The 6,891-nt window shown below is 41.3% G+C and overlaps 1 long non-coding RNA gene across 1 annotated transcript in view; it reads right to left on the reverse strand.

Moving 5' to 3' along the window:
- Positions 1 to 5,854, reverse strand: part of LOC143415925 (uncharacterized) — a 100,330-nt gene extending 94,476 nt beyond the window's left edge. The window contains exon 1 of the long non-coding RNA XR_013096353.1: positions 5,491 to 5,854. This is a non-coding gene — a long non-coding RNA (uncharacterized LOC143415925). The remainder of the gene's footprint in view (positions 1 to 5,490) is intronic.
- Between the last annotated feature and the right edge of the window lie 1,037 nt (positions 5,855 to 6,891).

Consider the following 6,891-nt stretch of genomic DNA (forward strand, 5'->3'; position numbering starts at 1 on the left):
GAACTCCATAAGCAAGAAAATGGATTGATGTATAAACCCATATGGAAAAGAAATAGTAAAAACATATATGATTTACTCATGAAAGTGGCCACTTTCATGAGTAAATCATATATAAATCATATAAGGCTTACATGATTTACTCATGAAAGTGGCCACTTTCATGAGTAAATCATATATAAATCATATAAGGCTTACATGATTTACTCATGAAAGTGGCCACTTTCTCATTACTTTCATATATTTTTTTAGTAAGTATACAAAACATACAAGTTTCATTGTATAACTTTTCAAGGGATCTTATATGTGTTTTCACTCTTGTATGCTTTTCATACAAGTTTCATACAAGACAGATAAAAACTTTGTAAGATTTATATATATCTTTTCCATATGGGAATACACACACACATATACACATATATATTAGGGGTGCAACGACAAACAAAATTCACGGTTCGGTTCGGTTCGATACTTTGGTGTCACGGTTCGATATTTTTTCGATACAAAAAAAATGTTCATGCCTTTTTTATTTTTCATTTATTAAAATTATAAATATATATTTTAACTCAAATGTACAGTTTTTAAATTTAATGTTGCTGAAACACCAAAGTAATAAAAAAATAAATATCTGATGGAGAAATCACTCATCTTTGGAAAAGAGAGTTTATTACAGAGAAATCTCTTTTTCCAAAATAAAAGCTATACTATACGCTTCTTCTGGGCGATACTCTCAGCAGCATATTAAACATATCAGGTCCCCATAAGTAGAATCCTGTGCTAACGGCTGTCTAAATGACTCGGGTAAAGTTTGTAGCATGGTGCTTGTTGTTTTGTCTGCTTCCACTTGTCTTTGCACCAGGATGATGTCGGAGTAAATGTGCAGTCATATTCGTTGTGTTCCCACTAGTGCTGTCAGCGTTAATCTGAAATGACCTTAACGCCACAACACGGCAAATCTCCGTTAACAAGCTACCGCGGATCGCCCCGTGCGTGGAGCTGGACGGCCAACATGTTAACGAGCTAACTGCGCTAACGCACTAGTTCCCACCCATGTAATTGAGCATTACGTGGCACATCCAACATACTGTTTTACTTTAGTCCATGACGCGCTTACCTTCAGGGTAGAGCTGGGCGATAGAACGATAACGATATGTATCGCGATATAACTTTTACTCGATAGAGAAATTAAATTATCGCGATAGACCTCGCCGCTCTTGTCCTCTTAAAAAAAAGGAAAAAAAAAAAAGGTCAGCCAATCCAAATTAAGTAGCGCAGAGCCGAACCAATCACAGCCGCAGTGTCACGTCGCGTGACTTGTTACGTACAGCACAAGTGCCAAGCCGCACGTGTGTTTGTTTGGGAAGCAGCCAGCGGGTAATGGAGGAAATGAGTGTGCCGACTAGAAAAATCAACCGAGCGTGACCGAAGAGAAAACAGATGATGGTTCCAATGCCGGAGAGATTGTCGAACGGAAGAGCCATAGAAGTTCCGTAGTGTGAAGGTATTTCGGCTATTTCAAGTCTGACAAAAACAGAGTAGCGTGCACTGTAAATTGTGCCGAAAGCAAGTCTGGAAATACAATAAACTGGTGCATGCGTCACACTGTGCGCCACGTTATTGTTTCGGTGAAATGAATTTCTACAATACTGTTACTGTTAATTCTACTCTCTGCAGTGTTTAAATGCTTACATATACACACAGTTACTGTCCCTCCACACATACGACTCGGTTCTGCTTCTATGCCCCAGCTTTGTTTACTTTTTCCCACCGAGGCTTCTAGACTTCTGATTGGCCAACATTTCTGCACGGTTAGGAATCTAGCGCCACCTGCTGCTTTGGCATGTTCATAGCAGCGTTTTCCTTCATTTCTGCCTTTATGTGTGGACGGGATTATTTTTTAAAACGAAAACGGAAAATCTCCGTTTTCAAAAATACCCGTGTACGTGTGGACGTAGCCTCAGTCTCTGACTGGAAGCGCTAATTCGTCATTCGGCTTTTGTCAGACTAAAGTAACTGTTAAAACTGTTTGAAAAGCTCAGCTATACAACAAGGAGAGATTGAGAATTTCCTTTTAGTTCTCAGTTTATTTGATATTGACAAAAGTTAGTCAGTTTTGTCTGTTCTTCTGTAAAACAAACTAAGATTTATTTTTAGAATTAATATTTTGTTTCTAAGTGGAATTGACAGTTTAGTCTGTTTCGTTTGTTCTATTTTGAAACTTAAACGCTTTAGCGGCTGCCTTTTGTGTAGTTTGCAATATTTGCCTTTATTTATCTGAAAAAGTCTCATGTTCCTTAAGTACATCTACCCTGTTGAACTTATTATGGGAAATAAATATTTAAATAAAAACAAGCTGCTGATTATTTCACATTTTACTTGTGAGCAACAGCACATTTAAATCTTACAAATATAGTTATTTGGCTTATATCGTGATAGATATCGTTATCGCCTGAAATGAAAAAAACATATCGTGATATGAAAAAATCTTATATCGCCCAGCTCTACTTCAGGGTCATACGTCACATGAAAACCAAAATAGTTCCAAAGGCCAGATCTGAATGAGGGTGGGGGAGGTTCAATTTGCCATGTTGCAACGAGCTTAGCTTCTGTCTCGCTAGCTTGCGCTGCGCTCAGTGGATCTGCGCTCGACAGTGCAGCCTAGGCGGAGTAGTCGAACACAGATCCACTGAGCTCTCAACACAGACAGCATCGTCAGAAGGAAAGTTGATAAAATAAATTACAAATGTTGTATTGTTCGATACATATGCGTACCGAACCGAAAGCACTGTATCGAACGGTTCAATATCGATACGAGTATCGTTGCACCCCTAATATATATACATATATATGTGTGTGTGTGTTTCTGTGGTTCAGCATTATGATGCTGAACCACATCATAATGAATAAATGAATAAATTTCCGAAATCCCGGAGCAATGCAAATTAGCCGGTGCGAGGTAAGGAGCTCTGTCATTGGTTAGACAGTCTTAGCTTTGCACCTATACCAAAGGCCATTCTATGGAAGCCCGTTTCCGCCACTAAAAAAAAAAAAAAAGCTAGTATCCATAACTCGAAATTTCGAGTTATTTTCTCGAAATTTCGAGTTATATTTCTCGAAATTTCGAGAATATGATTGGCAGAGCTAACTCGAAATTTTGAGAAAAGTAACTCGAAATTTCGAGTTAGCTCTGCCAATCAAAAATATACGTGAATGAGGTCGCTTTCTTGTTACCCGGAAGCATATGGCGCAGGACCGCGCACTCAAAAACGGATCCCAACAAATTTAAGTATGTTTGCTGATAGTAACACCATGTGATTCAGCTAATAACACAGGGATTTCATCATTTGTGAAGCCAGGCTGAAAACACTCAGCAATCTGTGCATTCACGTCTGGATGTAATACCGGTAGCTTAGCTGTAGCATTTGTAGCTGAGGGCTTCAGCTTCCGGGTAACATGGAAATGACGTCATTCACGTAGATTACTGATTGGCAGCGCTAACTCGAAATTTCGAGTTGCTTTTCTCAAAATTTTGAGTTAATATGTCGAAATTTCGAGATAATAACTCGAAATTTCGAGAAAATAACTCGAAATTTCGAGAAAATAACTCGAAATTTCGAGTTATGGATCCTTTTTTTTTTTTTTTAGTGGCGGAAACGGGCTTCCATACCATTCAGTCTCTGTGTTTACACTCTGCCTACACAGATGTTGGACATGAGACGACACAGGAAAAGGATTTTTGATGTGAGGTTTTTATTGAGATTTTATTTCTTTTTTTTTTTCTGATTTCAAATCAAATCAAATCAAATCACTTGAAGTATTTATTAATGGAATAATTATTTATGGAATAATTATTTATTTTCAAATACTGATTTATAAATATTTATTTTATTTTATTTATTTTTTTTGCCTGTCCTGTTTGGCTCTTTTGCATCAGAATTGTTGTCTAAAGGCAAAGAAAGATGCCCAACGGATTTACTTTACCAAACTGACCATCCCAGCCTTGCCATAATGGTCCATTTGATTCACCTTTTATTGTTTATTTTATTTTCACTTACTGAATACGGGACAGACTTGACTGGAGGAAAGAAGGGGAGAAAGAAAGAGGGAAAGAGAAACAGCTGAGAAGAGGGACGGGGGAGAAGGGCAAAAAACAAAAACCAACAGAATTTTATTTTAAATTAAATTACTAGATAATAAATTACTTTTGTATTGAATAAATAAAATAACTTAAAAATGAATTTGTAAATTAATATTTTATCGCACAATTCATTGTTTAAGCAAAGAACTTTTTATTTCGATGCGCTGGATCTTCTGGTCCTCTGCACATAAGTGGATTTCCATTTAGACTTTATATAGACAACAACTCAAAGTGCTTTACAACAAGTCACATTCACCCATACGATCATCTAGTGCTGTACTTTAAACACTTTAAACACAAACACAGATACTGTGGGGAGAGGCCACAGAGGCACAGGGAGAAAACTCACACAGAAATCCAACAATTAAAGAGGAACCTTCTCGATGTAACACTACCATCCTGCAAGATGACCTGGTCCTGGGCCATCTTAATAAGCATGCTGTGCACAGTAGTTTCATATTCCTGCCAGAACAAACACCAGACAGTTTGTACACAAGGCTCAGATTCTCGCTTTGCCAGATACAGACAATAGTTTAAGATCCTAATGTCTCTGCACAGCTCTGTATGTACTGAAATATCCAGCCTCAGATATTTCCTGCTCACACTCTGCACCGCCTTAGACAACAAGTAGTTCATGCTATACATAGCATTGACTTTTCATTCCAGCCATGTGCACTCATCAGGGCCTCAGTGCTGCCGTAGTAACCACACTAACACTTCCTTGCACCTGTTGAAATGGCCTCAGTCTGATCGTGCCCTGAACAAACTCACCTTTAACATCCCACACACGGACTAAATATGTGCGTGTCAATAACACGTGACAGGAGAACATGCTGGTTGTCTGTCATGGGGCTGAATTAGAAACAGAGCAGGAACTACAGTTTGTCAGATTAAGACTGATCAGGTCCAACATCCGCTCCCAGCACTGATTTACACGTTTGGTGTCACATTGAAGGAAACGCCTACTGGCACAACCTGCATGTGTTAAACTGCTCCTGCGTGTAAACAGCGTGTCACTTACGGCTTTTTGCATCACAAGGACGCGCACTGGCGTCTCAGGGTGACTCAGATGTTTGCTGAATGAGGTGTAGACCGGACTAGGCGGGACTCATTTCACCAAAACACGAGCTTTTCCACCCACCAGTGTTTATCTGTGTGCTTATTTTAAAGAATTATTCCATCGTTATCAAATACGAAGCATTACATGCACGTCGCGCCGTTTCTGCTGAGTCAGACACCAGTGCTCCCGTGTGCTGATTCCCGGGTCCATCTTAAACTGGTGTGTTTGCGAATGAACTTCGGTAAAACGTTACAACGTTACCGGGCGCGCAGAGGGTCTCGGAGGCGTGTCGTACCTGTCGGGTGGTCGCGGGCTCCTCGTTCCCGGTGGGTGAAGGTGTTTCTCCTTCAAGCGATGCTGGGGTGACCGGAGAAGAAGCCATGTCCCCCCGACATCACCTCTCACTAAGCACCGCTCCTAGTGTGACTTTCCTCGGTGTCCTCCAGCGTGCAATACGCTGCCTGGCGCAGTTTGCACGGACGGTGGACCGGTTGCGTCGCTCGTTTCCTGCGCGATCAAAGTGAGTCTTCGGCTGCACAGTGCAGCCACTGTCCCTCCTCCGGCCGGCGGACTAGTCCAGGCGAGGCGGATGACGTTGTCCCGGGTCTCGCTCGCTCTCGCACATGCAGGACTTGGCCCAGTCTGTCTTCTTCTGCCTCACTCTGTGCTCTGCTTTTCACTTCATGTCTTTTTGTTTTGTAAGGTGGCTAACACGATCACTCCTCTTCTGCCTGCAGGACTCTGTGACTGCTCTGTGCTGTGGCAGCACACTCCAGCCTGATAGTTCATTTTACAGCTTTTGGCACTGCGACGCTCTCCTCGGCTCGACAGACACAATCTCACCATGTCGGCACAATATACTGAGTGCAATCCATAACATGATTTTATCTCACTGTAACTTTTAAATCGACCAAATGTTGCGTAAATGACGTGTCACGTGACTTGAGCACACGCACACCCCCTGTCCTCACAGCAGACATTCATCTTAGCCCCCCCCCCCCCCCCCCCCCCCCGTGTTTTGAGATCATTGCTGCAACAAAAAGTTGCCACACATATTTCTACATGAAACGTACTGAATCAGTTGGCACATATTTAATATATATTAAATATAATATAATGTTGTTTTGTTGAGTGGCTGAAATAAAGCTGAATCACATCACAGGAACGACACAGCCCTGTTCCTCCGGGCTGTTAACCTGTGAATCAGCAAACATGTATGATTTATTGTCATTCATTTGCTAAACAAACTTACCTCTGAACTTTGACCCTGAAAATTCAATTTTATTTATATAGCGCCAAATCACAACAAAAGTCGCCTCAAGGCGCTTCATAGATACAGAGAAAAACCCAACAATCATATGACCCCCTATGAGCAGCACTTTGGCGATAGTGGGAAGGAAAAACTCCCTTTTAACAGGAAGAAACCTCCGACAGAACCAGGCTCAGGGAGGGGCGGGGCCATCTGCTGTGATTGGTTGGGGTGAGAGAAGAAAAACAGGATAAAGACATGCTGTGGAAGAGAGACAGAGGTTAATAACAGGTATGATTCAATGCAGAGAGGTCTGTTAACACAACAAGGGAGATCCAGGTTTCCCAGCTGACGAGCAGAGGGCAGCGGCTTCCACTCGTTTGAGCAGTTTGTTGCGTGACCTCCTGTCTCTCACTGAACTAAAATGCCTCCAAACAACAGCAAAAT

This window comes from Maylandia zebra, unplaced genomic scaffold (genome assembly GCF_041146795.1).
Source record: "Maylandia zebra isolate NMK-2024a unplaced genomic scaffold, Mzebra_GT3a scaffold11, whole genome shotgun sequence".
In the NCBI taxonomy this organism is placed as follows: Eukaryota; Metazoa; Chordata; class Actinopteri; order Cichliformes; family Cichlidae; genus Maylandia; species Maylandia zebra.